Source organism: Taudactylus pleione, unplaced genomic scaffold, assembly GCF_031769625.1.
Source record: "Taudactylus pleione unplaced genomic scaffold, aTauple2 ptg000188l, whole genome shotgun sequence".
NCBI classification, from domain to species: Eukaryota; Metazoa; Chordata; class Amphibia; order Anura; family Myobatrachidae; genus Taudactylus; species Taudactylus pleione.
The window spans coordinates 677576-691169 of NW_028284590.1; the positions used below are offsets into that span (position 1 = coordinate 677576).

Sequence of the window (13594 nt, forward strand, 5' to 3'; positions counted from 1 at the left end):
GCAGACCTGCGACTGCTCACCGGCCTCTTTGGCGGTCTTGTGGCCATCCAGTGTCTTCTGCGGAGATCTTGTAGCCATCCCGTGACATCTATAGTGGAATTGCAGCCAGGCAGCATCCTCAGAGGTGAAGTTGTGGCCATTTAGCGTCTTTGGATGTGGCCTTTTAGGTAGACATGTGTCCATTACAGCAGCTTCTGGGTTGGTATTGTGGCCATTCAGCGGCATCTAGGGAGATCTTAAGGTTGTCCAGCGGCCTTTGGTGCTGATTTGTGGCCAAGCAGTGGAGATGCGTTTTGGCTGGGAATTGGCTTTTGGAGTGGTCTTGTGGATAGGCACTGACCTCTGTAGTGGAGTTGTGGCCAGGCAGCGGTCTCTGTAGCGTACTTGTGCCCAGGCAGACTATGACTCTGCAGTTATAATGGCACACATCTGAAATTGTAGTGGCAGCACTTTATACAGGTGCAGAGCAAGAAGAAGATGAATATACAGAAGAAAAAGCTGCTAATGTCTTTGATGGTAGCAATAGACTCTGGATCACTGAGTTGATTTTTGACATTCTCAGTTTGCACAGTCAACCTAAATTCAACCTTCATCTTCCCCTGAAGCCAGCAGTAGTAGACTCCTATGTCACTGAGCTCTAAAGAGCGGAAGTTCAGATGGTTTCCATGGTCAATGTACACTCTCTTAGAGTCTTTAGGCCCAACTAGATGTGTTGTTCTGTAAAGCCTTTCATCATCTTTATCCCAAGCCACAGCTTGTCCTGGCATGGCTCCTGGACACTCAGTGATCAGGCTGCTGCCTACAGGCTTAGCGTACATTTGAGTTGGTACCTTGGTTAACTTGGGCAGCCAAGGAATGCGATCTTTAAGTTTCATCACCCCACTTATCGTCCCACTTTTCAAATTTTGGATCTTTCCTAGGATTCCTGTTAGTGCCTTTCTGCAGGGAGTCATACAGCTCTTGATCAAGATTTCTGGTCTGCGATTGGTAAGATATTTTTGAAATCTTGCTGGAACAGCACCGGATCCACATGGAGCCACATCTTTGTTGGGGAGACGATATCTTGGGTAAAGGTAGTTACTACTTACATAGCAAAAGCCCAGTCTCCTTTTCTCTCCTTTCACATCACAGCGATCACATACAGTCCAGTCCGAAAAACTAGTGAAGGACACAAAGTCTCTCATTTCCAGGTCATCTTGTGCGTGCTCATTCTGGTCTTCAAATACTACATGTGCTTTTTGGGATTCCTGAATGTCAACACTATAGCCATAGAAGAACTGCTTGCCCTGTGTGCCACAGATGTAGTGCCCGGAATCTTTTTTTTGTGACTTGAAAATGATTAGGTTGTACTCACGGATGCTGAACCTATGCAGGGTATCATAATTACTGTGCAGGTTGTTACTGTCCTGTTGGGGTTTTCCGCCGACATCTGAGAGCACCTTGGTGAGCTCACCACCAATGGTCTTCTGATAGTACCACACCACAGATTTAAACTCTTCAGGCTTGCAGTGGCAAGTAAGCACAATGGTCGTGTCCGACAGGAACTCAGATTTATCAAAGAGCAGGAACGCTGGGCAGTGAATGGTCCTGAAGATGTCCTTTTTTTCAACCAGCTCAAAGCCACAAGCCGGCATAATATAAATGAATGCAGCAGCCACAAGAAACATAAGGTGAAGACTTCTGGGAGTCATCATCAACGAAAAATAATATTGTGTTCAGGATAGAACACAAAATATAGTAACAGCAAAGCAGAAAATTAGTCTTCTCTTGTCACACTTACATTGTCTACTCTGTTACTATGATGCAACAATCCATTGTTACCATGGAAACGGCCCAGACACACTTATCCATTAACATTTGATAACTACATGTTACACAGGAAGAATTAATGATATTAGACCATAATTATCCAGGATACATTTGCTACACATTAATGTATGAGATAAAAGGGATTATGTTGTACCTGGAATGTAGTAGATACTTACTGACATTATGGCCCTTGGACCATTTCTTAGAATTATTAGTTTGTTCCTTATATTAAAAACAAGATCAATCAGACAGCACCTCCCATAGCCTCACACGTCCCACTTCTAGTATTATAGAATATATATGCTTGGTGCATGCAAGATTTTCTATAACTAGCAAAGCCCATATTGTACATATACATCATGTAATCAGGATAACAGCTGTGATTGGGAAGAGAATGGTTTATACAAAGGCCACTATTGGCTCCATACAGATCTGATCTCCACCCCATGAAGCTCTTACATTAATATTGGGGACCTGATGTAATGTGAGCAATGAGTAAGTGCACCACACTCTCTTCTCTTTTGCACTGGTATATTATTGCAGTTTTACCAGCGGGGACTATAAATTACTAATATTGTATATGCCTGTAACATAGCATCAATGACACATATCTACTTACTTTGTAGGGTGTGGTATAATATGTCAACTTGCAGAATGTTGACATTTATTATGCGACACCTTAATGTTGACATGCTTAGAATAATACTATTTAGCCTAAAACTACCAATAACCCGTTTAGTTGCTGTTTATTTTTAAACTTGGGCTAATGCTATTTAGTTACAATTAGTTGTGCAGCTGAGGACACAGAGTTTAGGTGTAATCTCCAGTTACTGTCAGACCAGCACACAGACCAGCAGAACACAGATTGCTCTTTCTTGAATTTGTATCAGTATGGAAAATGATGTAGAAACCAGAGGTGGCTCAAGGTACGGGCTAGCAGGGCCGTCGCCTGGAGCGCCATAGCCTGGAAGGGTACAGCCCTGCTCCCTGCCTAAACATTATTTTAGAGGCACTCACCACCGCCACCCACTGGCGGTATTGGTATAAACGCAGAGGTAGTTAGAGGGGGAGGGAAGGGGCGACATTGCAGCACAAGACGACGCTGGGTGCAGAGAAACTTAGCGCCGGACCACCTGGTAGAAACTCTTCAATGTTGCAGTTTGTCCATTCAGGTGAGTTCTGACAATTTAACAATTGATTTATAACTTACAAAATAAAAAAGTGATTTGTCATCTTCTGAGCAAGTATTTTCCAGTCTGATAAAGTGGATGGTGGCACCTGAGCTTCCTCATAGAATGCTCATCTTACTGAGCCCTTATCTCCTCAATGATCAGAGTTATTTTGCACCACTAGGACGAGGACCATATTTGCATATTTATACAATGGAACAGCGCTAATAACAAGATAAAAAATGATAAATATATATATATGAATACCACAGGTATGGAAGGTAAGCCAAGACACAATATATAAATATAATTACTTTATTTATGTCTCAATGTACTAAGTTATTCATCATTATGGGAGTTAGTCTAGTGGTTTGGGTCACTGAACTAGTTGTATAAAAATTAGGGGGAGATGCACTAAGCCTGGGAGTGTGATACAGTGGACAGGCTGTGTTTTGAAAAATGAGAGTTAGGAGCTGATTGGCTAGTACTTTCTCTCATTACACTTTATCACTCTCCAAGGATTAGTACATCTGGCCCTTAGACTCTGCAAACCTGATTGGAGGTGTGATAGTGTTGAGGTTAGAGAGAAGGGGGAACGTGCGGAAAGCAGTGGCTATACTAGGATATTTGGAGCCCAGGGCAAATTTGAGAAGGGAGCCTCCCCCCCAACATCCCGATATGTGCGCGCGCGGAAAAAAAATGGGCATGGTCACTTAAAAATGGGGCGTGTCAACATGAAACACCCCTTTATTTTCATGCTGAACATTCCTATCCTTATGCACCTTAACCCCAGTAGTACCCCTTATACAGTACCCCCAGTATGCAGTTGTGGTCCCTCTTATGCAGGCCCATAGTAGTTCCCCTTACTCAGTGCCCCCAGTAGTGGTCCCCCTTATACAGCCCCCATTTAGTTCCCCTTACTCAGTGCCCCCAGTAGTGGTCCCCCCAAATGCAGTGCCCTATGTACTGTTCCCCCTTATGCAGTGCCCCCAGTAGCAGTCCCCACAATGCTGTGAACCCAGTAGCGGTATCCCCTTATGCAGTGCCCTTTATATAGTGCCCCCAGTAGTAGTCCCCCCCCATGCAGTGCCCTTTATATAGTGCCCCCAGCAGTAGTCCCCCACATGCAGTTTTCCCAGTAGTGGTCCCCCTTATGCAGGCACCCAGTATCTAGTGCCCCCTGTAGTGGTCCCTGCAATGCCCCTAGCAGTAAGCCCCTTATATAGTGCCCCCAGCAGTAGTCCCCCCCCTTCCCATGCAGTGCCCCCAGTAGTGGTCCCCCTGATGCAGGCCCCCAGTAGTGACCCCCCCTTTCCAGTGGTCCCTGTAATGGTCCTTCCTGTTATTGCCCCCAGTTGTGGTCCCCTCAGGTCAGTGCCCCTAGTAGTAGGCCCCTTTCATAATGCCCCCAGTAGTAGTCCCCCCCCCCAAGTAGTGGTCCCCAGTTGAGGTTCCCCCTCCTGATTAAGTGTCCCCTGTAATAGCCCCCCCCCCAGTAGAGGTCCTCCCAATAACGGTGCCCCCAGTAATAGCCCCCCCAGTAGAGGTCCTCCTAATAATGGTGCCTCCAGTAGTAGCCACCCCCCCCCCCCCGTTGTGCCCCCACCCCAGTAGAGGTCCCCCCAGTAGTAGCCACCCCCTCCTCCGTTGTGCCCCCAGTAGTGCTGACAGGTTTTTTTTAAAAAATATATAAAAACATACCTTAGCTGAATCCACGCTGCTGCTACGGACCGCGACACCGCTCCCGCCGCCGCCCACCAGTCCTCCCGGGCTGGCGCGCTCAGCATAATGGGAGAGACGTCATGATGTCATGACGTCTGTCCCATTACCCACTGCAGGACCCGGACGGAAGTCCGCCTCTTGCAGTGGGTGCTGCAGCAGTCAATGAGAGTCTATCTGACTCTCATTGGCTGCTGTTTAACACATGCATCGCCGCCAGCGCTGGCGGCGATGCGTGTTATGCACAGCCTGAGCCCGCCTCCTGGTGCTATTGGGCAAGTGCTCAGGGGGAGGGAACGGGCTTAGGTGTGCAGCATAGGACCGGCGCAGGAAGCCTAGCGCCAGTCCTGTGTAAATGTGTAGCGCTGACCGCACTCACTGCGGTCGGCGCTACACTGGTGGCTAACTAGGGCGGGCCAGACCGTGGCTGGTGGCGCCCCCCCCCGCGCCGCCCTGCCCTAGTTACGCCACTGGCAGAAAGGTCCATGGTTATAATCCTGTATTTTGCATTTATATACCTTCAGGATTGTTATATATATGTTTATTTGTGTTTTTATGGGGACAGTTACAAATCTGGATAAATCATGTATTTATTTGTTATTTATCTAAGCCAAAACACATTCTACTTTTTGTTTTGCTTAGAAGAACTGTGTGTTATATATTTGCTAAATATTGCTGTACCTGCAGCTCTCATAGGTGGAATAATTAATTGATCGACAGTAAATTGAGATCCCTGCTCTTATAAAAGGAGATGGAAGTGTTCTGGGGGTTCATTCTCTTGGAACAAAACCCTCTAATTGAGGGCGGAACATGTCAGAGGCTGCTTCCAGACTTACCTACTAACCTGCTTTATGAGGCCTTGCTTAATGAGGTGCTGGCTGGCCCTTGGCCCATACTTGCCAACTGTCCCTGATTGTCAGGAGATTCCCTGAAATAGCCCTGACTCCCTAAAGAGTCTAGAGGGTAAATTTACTAAGATGGGAGTTCTATTAAGAAGTGATGTTGCCCATAGCAACCAATCAGATTCCAGGTATTACCTTCTAGAAGGTGCTAGATAAATGAGAAGTAGAATCTGATTGGTTGCTATGGGCAACATAATTTCTTAAACAGAACTCCCATCTTATTAAATTTACTCCTAGCAATCTCCCTCATTATGAAACTGTTACATTAAAAAAAACATTTATAGAGAGATATTCATTTAAAAGGGATCTTTAGTATAATTTCCCTGTATTGATTATAAGGAACAAAGGCCCTCATTCAGAGCCGTACGCTCTGAGCAGAGCGCACGCTCTGAATGAGGGCCGGCTCCATTTTCATGGAGCGTCCTCCTGGACGCTCGTATAGCTGTGGGTCACCACCCACAGGCTATACGAGCGTGCTTTGTGATGGCCGCGATGGTCGAGACCATCGCGACCATCGAATTTGCGAGCCGGAGCCTGCGGTTGAGGTTTTCAACCGCAAGCTCCGGAGTGATTTTGGCTCTATCAGAGCCAAAATCACTCCCACTGACATCACTAGTGATGTCAGTGGGCCGGCTTCTGACGGGAGGCGTTCCCATGGGAACGCCCCCGTCAGGGAGGCACGCCCCCGGCACGCCCACCAAAGGGGGCGTGCTGTCAATCAACATTGACAGCACGCCCCCTTTGATCGGACACAACGAGCGAAGGACTTTCCTTCGCTCGTTGCGTCTGGCGCATGCGCACGACGGAGCTCCCTCCGTCGTGCGCATGCTCAGTGCATAACATCGACCCACTTGCGAGCGGACAGCCGCTCGCGAGTGGGTCTGAATCAGGCCCAATGATCCCTATGGCTACATGTATTTTCTGAAAAGTATCATTGTGTTTTCATAAACAAGTAGATCTTAAGGTGCCCATATACGGTGCGATAAAGCAGCCGATCTGACGGATTGGTACGATTTGGCTGCTCTATAGTACCGTGTATGGGCCTGATATTGGCAGAGCGCGCACCTGTGGTGTCGTACATCGCACCCCCAAATCTTACTGCAGGTTCAGTCAATCTGGGAATGCGATGTGCGATCCCATGCAGGACTATGCAGGTAGGGGAGGGGGGAGCCGGCATATCAGGCGGTCGGCCTCCCGATATACACCGTGTGTGGGGACCACCCGATATGCCAGACGCCGAATCCCCCATCACGTCGCACGGTGCATATCGCACCATATATGGCCAGCTTTATATGTCCAAAGATGTTGTTCGGCATACCACTTTTGTAATGCATAGTTATGTGAGTTACTGTCTTATAACTGTTATTTTAATTATATTATTATTATTATTAGTAATAACAATTTATTTTAAGTATTTTGAAACTGATTGAAATTTGGCTGTAAAATGATATAACGAACAGCCCAGTATCTGATAGGCGGTCACAAATATAATAAACATTAATTAAAGGGGTGTGCACCAGCCACTTTTCGTGTTTTGGTTTTGTTTTGGATCTGGATCTTTCTTCGTGTTTTGGATCTGGATTGGTTTTGCCAAAACCACGCTTCCGTGTTTTGGGTTCTGGGTTTTGTGTTTTGGATCTGTATTTTTTTTTTAAAAAGCATAAAAACAGCTAAAATCACAGAATTTGTGGGTTTTTCTGCTCCTATGCTATTATTAACCTCAATAACTAGTTTGAAAAACTTGGCCCCAAACAGTACATAATGCAAAGAAAAAAAAGTGGTGCAAGATGGAATTGTCCTTCGGCTCTCCCACCCACCCTTATGTTGTATTAACAGGACATGCACACTTTAACAAACCAATCATTTCAGCGCCAGGGTCTGCCACACGACTGTGGCTGAAATGATTGGTTAGTTTGGGCCCCCACAAAACAAGCTGACAATTAATCTGTCCCTGCACAAACTGGCTCTACGGAGGCAAGATGTCGTCCTCATCCACCGATTCCTCATCCTCTTCAGTGTTGTGTACATCCTCATCCTCACAGAGTATTACTTCGTCCCCGCTGGAATCCACCACAACAGGTCCCTCTGTACGTTCTGAAGGCTGGTCTCCCTGGAAGAGTTGATAATTCATTTTTATGAACAACATCTTCTCCACATTTTGTGGAAGCAACCTCCTACGCCTTTCGCTGACAAGGTTCCCGGCTGCACTAAACACTCTTTCGGAGTACACACTGGAGGGGGGGCAACTCAGGTAAAATAGAGCCAGTTTGTACAGGGGCCTCCAAATTGCCTCTTTTTCCTGCCAGTACAGGTATGGACTGTCTGACATGCCTACTTGGATGCTGTCACTGCTGTAATCCTCCACCATTCTGTCAATGGTGACAGTATCATATGCAGTGACAGTAGACATGTCAGAAATTGTTGTCAGGTCCTTCAGTCCGGACAAGATGTCCAAACTTGGTCCTGCCTGCCCTGCATCACCGCCAGCGGGTTGCTTAGGATACCTACGTTTTTTCCTGGCAGCCCCAGTTGCGGTAGAAAATGAAGAAGGAGCTGTGGACGTGTCACGTTCTGCTTCAGCTGACAGTGTTTTCACCAGCAGGTCTTTGCACCTCTGCAGGCTTGTGTCGGCCGGAAAGAGAGACACCACATAGGCTTTAAACATAGGATTGAGCAGGGTGGCCAAAATGTAGTAGTTTGATTTCAACAGATTGACCACCCTGGAATCCTAGCAAAGCGAATGAAGGGCTTCATCCACAAGTCCCACATGCCGAGCGGAATCGCTCCGTCTTAGCTCTTCCTTCACTTTCTCCAGCTGCTTCTGCAAAAGCCTGATTAGGGGAATGACCTGACTCAAGCTGGCAGTGTCTGAACTGACTTCACGTGTGGCAAGTTAGAAGGGCTGGAGACAACACAACTGGAGACAACACAACACGGAAATCATTCTCCACTGCGCTTGAGTCAGGTGTATACCCCCTCCATGTATAGGCTTGAATGGCCTTTTGCTGCTCCTCCATCCTCTGAAGCATATAGAGGGTTGAGTTCCACCGTGTCACAACCTCTTGCTTCAGGTAATGGAGGGGCAGGTTCAAGAGTGTGTCCTGGCGCTCCAGTCTTTGGCACGCAGTTGCTGAATTGCGAAAGCGGCCAGAAATTTTTCGTGCCACCCAAAGCGTCTCCTGCACGTCCCTGTCGCTTTTCAGAAAATTCGGCACCACCAAATTTATTGTGTGAGCAAAATATGGGATGTGCTACAATTTGCCCACATGTAATGCCCGCACAATATTGGTGGCGTTGTCAGATATCACAAATCCCCAGGAGAGTCTAAGTGGGGTAAGCCACTGGGCGATGATTTCCCTCAGTTTCTCTAAGAGGTTGTCGGCGGTGTGCCTCTTACTGAAACCGGTGATACACAGCGTAGCCTGCCTTGGAACGAGCTGGAGTTTCTGAGATGCTGCTACTGGTGACGCTGCTGTTGTTGCTGCGTAAGGTGATACATCTACCCAGTGGGCTGTCACAGTCATATAGTCCTTAGTCTGCCCTGTTCCACTTGTCCACATGTCCGTGGTTAAGTGGACATTGGGTACAACCGCATTTTTCAGGACACTGAGGACACTTTTTCTGACGTTTCTGTACAGTCTCGGTATCGCCTGCCTAGTGAAGTGGAATCTAGACGGGATTTGGAACCGGGGACACACTACCTCGATCAATTGTCTAAATCCCACTGCACTAATGGCGGATACTGGATGCACGTCTAACACCAACATAGCAGTCAAGGCCTCAGTTATACGTTTTGCTTCAGGATGACTGCTGTCGTACTTCATCCTCCTCACTAAGGACTGTTGGAGGGTCAATTGTTTAGTAAAAGTAGTGGTGTTCCTACTTCCTCTCTGGGATGATGAACGACTCCCAGCAGCAACAGCGGCAGCAGTAGGCGTAGCAATGTAGGATCCTCCGGAGGAATTCCGGATAGGAGAGTCAGTCATGCCAGTGACATGGCCTGCAGGACTACTTCCGATCCTGACTAAGGAGGAAATTGACGAGGAGGGAGTTGACGGTGTGGTTTGCAGGTGCTTGGATACAACAGGACAAAGGGATTTAGGTGTTCCTGGACTGCTTACGGTCTTAGCCAAAGTTTCTGAACTTGACAGTATCTTTCTATGAACGTGCTGCAGGTGACGTATAAGGGAGGATGTTCCTAGGTGGTTAACGTCCCTAGCCCTACTTATTTCACCTTTACAAATGGTACATATGGCAAGACAGTTGTTGTCCGGATTTGGATAGAAATATTGCCAGACCAAAGAGGTGGAATGTTTGGTCTTCTGCCCAGGCATGACCGTGATGGGCTTTTTCATCCCACGGACAACAACTGTCTCCCCCGGACCCTGATTTAAACAAACCACATCACCATCAGAATCCTCCTCGCCAACTTCCTCCTCAGCGCCAGCTACACCAGTATCCTCATCCTGTTGTACTTCAACAGTGACATCTTCAATTTGCATATCAGCAAGTGGACTGTGGGTGCTCCTTTCAGCACTTGCAGGGGGCGTGCAAATGGTGGAAAGAGCCACCTCTTCCCGTCCAGTGCTGGGAAGGTCAGGCATCGCAACCACCACCACACTTGGACTCTCCTTGGGGATTTGTGATATCTTCTTAGAACGCACAGTTCTTCGCTGTGCTTTTGCCAGCTTAACTCTTTTGATTTTTTTAGTGGGAGGAGGGCTTCCATCGTCATGTGAAGCTGAACCACTAGTCATGAACATACTAGGGATCGACCTTAGCCGTTCCTTGCCACTCCGTGTCGTAAATGGCATATTGGCAAGTTTACGTTTCTCCTCAGATGATTTAAATGTCTTTTTTAAGGTCATTTTCCTGAACTTTGTCATTTGGAATTGTATATGCCCTCTACTATGACATTGAGCATCGGCCTTGGCAGACGACGTTGATGGCATGTTATCGTCTATGTCATGACTAGTGGCAGCAGCTTCAGCACTAGGAGGAAGTGGTTCTTGATCTTTCCCTAATTTATTTTTATTTGAGAAAGTTTGGTCCTCCACTTATGTTATATTGATATATACGTGCGGCTAAGGCGAACACAAACACAGAAAATCATTTTTTATTTTTGTTGGAGACTAGTGCACTTTGTGGGTTACACCACCCTTTAAGAAATGAGCCAGCCAGCTCTTTACTTATAGGACACAGGTGTACGCTTAGCGCTGCTCCTTTGTTGATGCACGTGCAGTTACAGTGCACACAATTCACAAAGACAGAAATTTTTTTTTTTTTTTTTTTGTGGACCGCACTTTGAGGGTTACACCACCCTTTAACAGACAGGCGCACGCTTGGTGCTGCTGCTTTGAGGATGCACGTACAGTGCAGAAAATTCACAAACACAAAAGAAAATGTTTTATTTTTGTTGGAGTGCACTTTGGGGGTTACACCACCCTTTAACAGGAAGACGCACGCTTGGTGCTGCTGCTTTGAGGATGCACGTACAGTGCAGAAAATTCACAAACACAAAAGAAAATGTTTTATTTTTGTTGGAGTGCACTTTGGGGGTTACACCACCCTTTAACAGGAAGACGCACGCTTGGCGCTGCTGCTTTGAGGATGCTCATACAGTGCACACAATTCACAAACACTGAAAATATTTTTTTTTTGGAGTGCACTTTGGGGGTTACAGCACCCTTTAACAGATGAGCCAGCCGGCCCTTCACTTATGACACAGGCGCATGCTTGGCGCTACTTTGTTGATGGACGTGCGGCTACTGTGCACACAATTCACAAGAAAATATATTTTTTTATTTTTTTTGGAGTGCACTTTGGGGGTTACAGCACCCTTTAACGGACAAGCCAGCCAGCCCTTTACTTATGGGACACAGACACACGCTTGGCGCTGCTCCTGTGTTTATGCACGTGCAGCCACAGTGCACACAATTCACAAACACAGAAAAATATTTTTTTTTTATTTTGTTTGGAGTGCACTTTGGGGGAGCACCCCTGATGCACAGATCACCCCCTGGACAACACTACAGCACCCCTCTAGGACTACAGCCTTTATTGGACACAGCACAACATAGTCCAGCCAGCCCCTATAGACTTTGGAGTGGACACAGCCCCTATGACTGCAACTGGCTGCACAACACAGCCCAGCCAGCCCCTATGGACAACAGCAGCACAACACAGCCCAGCCAGCCCTAGCTCCCACCCTCCCTCTTCACTGTCCACAGCCGGAGTGAGAAATGGCGCCGACGCGGGGACCTTTTATAGAATCCAAAACCCACGAGATCCGGAAGGCGGGATTATGATGTTTGTCCTCGATTTCAGTTCCGAGTCAGGCGGTAAAAGTCGAGCCTGACTCGGATACGACTCGGATCGGGGGGGTTTGAATTTCAGAAATCCGAACCCGCTCATCCCTAATATATATATATATATATATATATATATATATATATATATATATATATATATATATATATATATATATATATATATATATATATAGATATCCATGAACCCGGCGCTCCTGTTGATATAAACAAATGCTCTGGTGCCCTCCAGGGTTGTAAATAACAGCCAAATGTAAGGAATTCAATGATGAGGCACTCTGGAGACTGTGCAGCAAGTAATAAAACCGTCCTTTAATGCATCCTACGTTTTGGGAGTTACCCCGTCGTCAGGGACAAACAGAATAAACATACAGCAATAGCACCACATATAAATACCCTCCCCCATAAACAATTAACACTGTGGATTATCTTACCTGAGGGACGCCAGCCGACAAGATCCCCAGCATCGCGGCCAGACAGCACGTCGCTGTCTAGTGACATCATCAGTCCTCGCCCCCCTCACATGAGCTCAATACCTGGTTGCCAAGCAACCAACACCACTGCACAGAGCGTAATGTAAACATACAAAAAAAACATGTTAAAAATTACATTGTCAGCACTGCAACAATCGCACATGAGGTATACACTTTTGTACAAACTGAATAAGAATTCAAATACTTAAATATCCATATTTCCAACTCTAACAAGGATCATCCTATGAGTCCCATTTCTTCCCCTAAGGATAATTCACAACGTGATCTACGATCAAAACACAAGACATGATACCATATGAGCTACAATGAGCTCCAAGCAACTATGCCTAAATAAAGCAACAGGGCAAAGGGGTGATTGGAAACAAAAAATCCCTCATGCATTTCAATCTTCCATCCAATACATTATATTGCATGTTACCCTGCCCAAATGCATATAAGGCAAGGTATCCTTGCCCCTATCAGCTTTGCTGTCAATACAAAAAACACTAACCCCAAGGTTTCGTTCAAGCCCCTGGGTGTAAGGGTACCCAGAGTATGTATCCACTTAGATTCTTTTTGAAGCAGACATCTGCCCCTGTTACCACTACGTTTCAAAATTGGCACATGATCAATAATTATAGCTCTCAGGCAAGCCACACCATGTCGAACCTGTGAAAAGTGCCTAGCCACTGGCTGGTCACTATGGCCTGACTCTATAGCCTGGCGGATCGCACTTCTGTGCAATGCCAGTCTTTGCTTAAATTTCCTCTCTGCCTTGCCCAAGTAGTGTAATTTTTAACATGTGTTTATTGTAGGTTTACATTACGCTGTATGCGGTAAGCCATTCAAAGTGTGCTAGAGACGCTAGACTGTGACAATAACCGCAGAGGAATTAGCTTTACAGACGTTCAAAGATGCAGATTAAGCACAACAGAACTTGGCTTGAGGAAAAGCCTCGGCCGCTCGCATTGGAGCCCTTTTTGCACAAATTCACACTCTGTCTTACACAGATGTACAAATGTTGCACATCAAATTGATCAGTGTAACATAAAAATATAGGACCTTATTCAGCAGTGCTGAACACAGATTCCTGATGATCGGGAATCTGCGCATGCGCCTGACCCGTTCTGCGCAAGTGCAGAACGGGTGTGCGATCCCGCACGCAGACTGGTAGCAGACTGGCAGTGATTGGC

The 13594-nt window shown here is 46.5% G+C and overlaps 1 pseudogene; it reads right to left on the reverse strand.

Annotated features, from left to right (window-relative positions):
• Positions 1-413: 413 nt before the first annotated feature.
• Positions 414-1691, reverse strand: LOC148519572 (Ig-like V-type domain-containing protein FAM187A pseudogene; annotated as a pseudogene).
• Positions 1692-13594: the final 11903 nt, after the last annotated feature.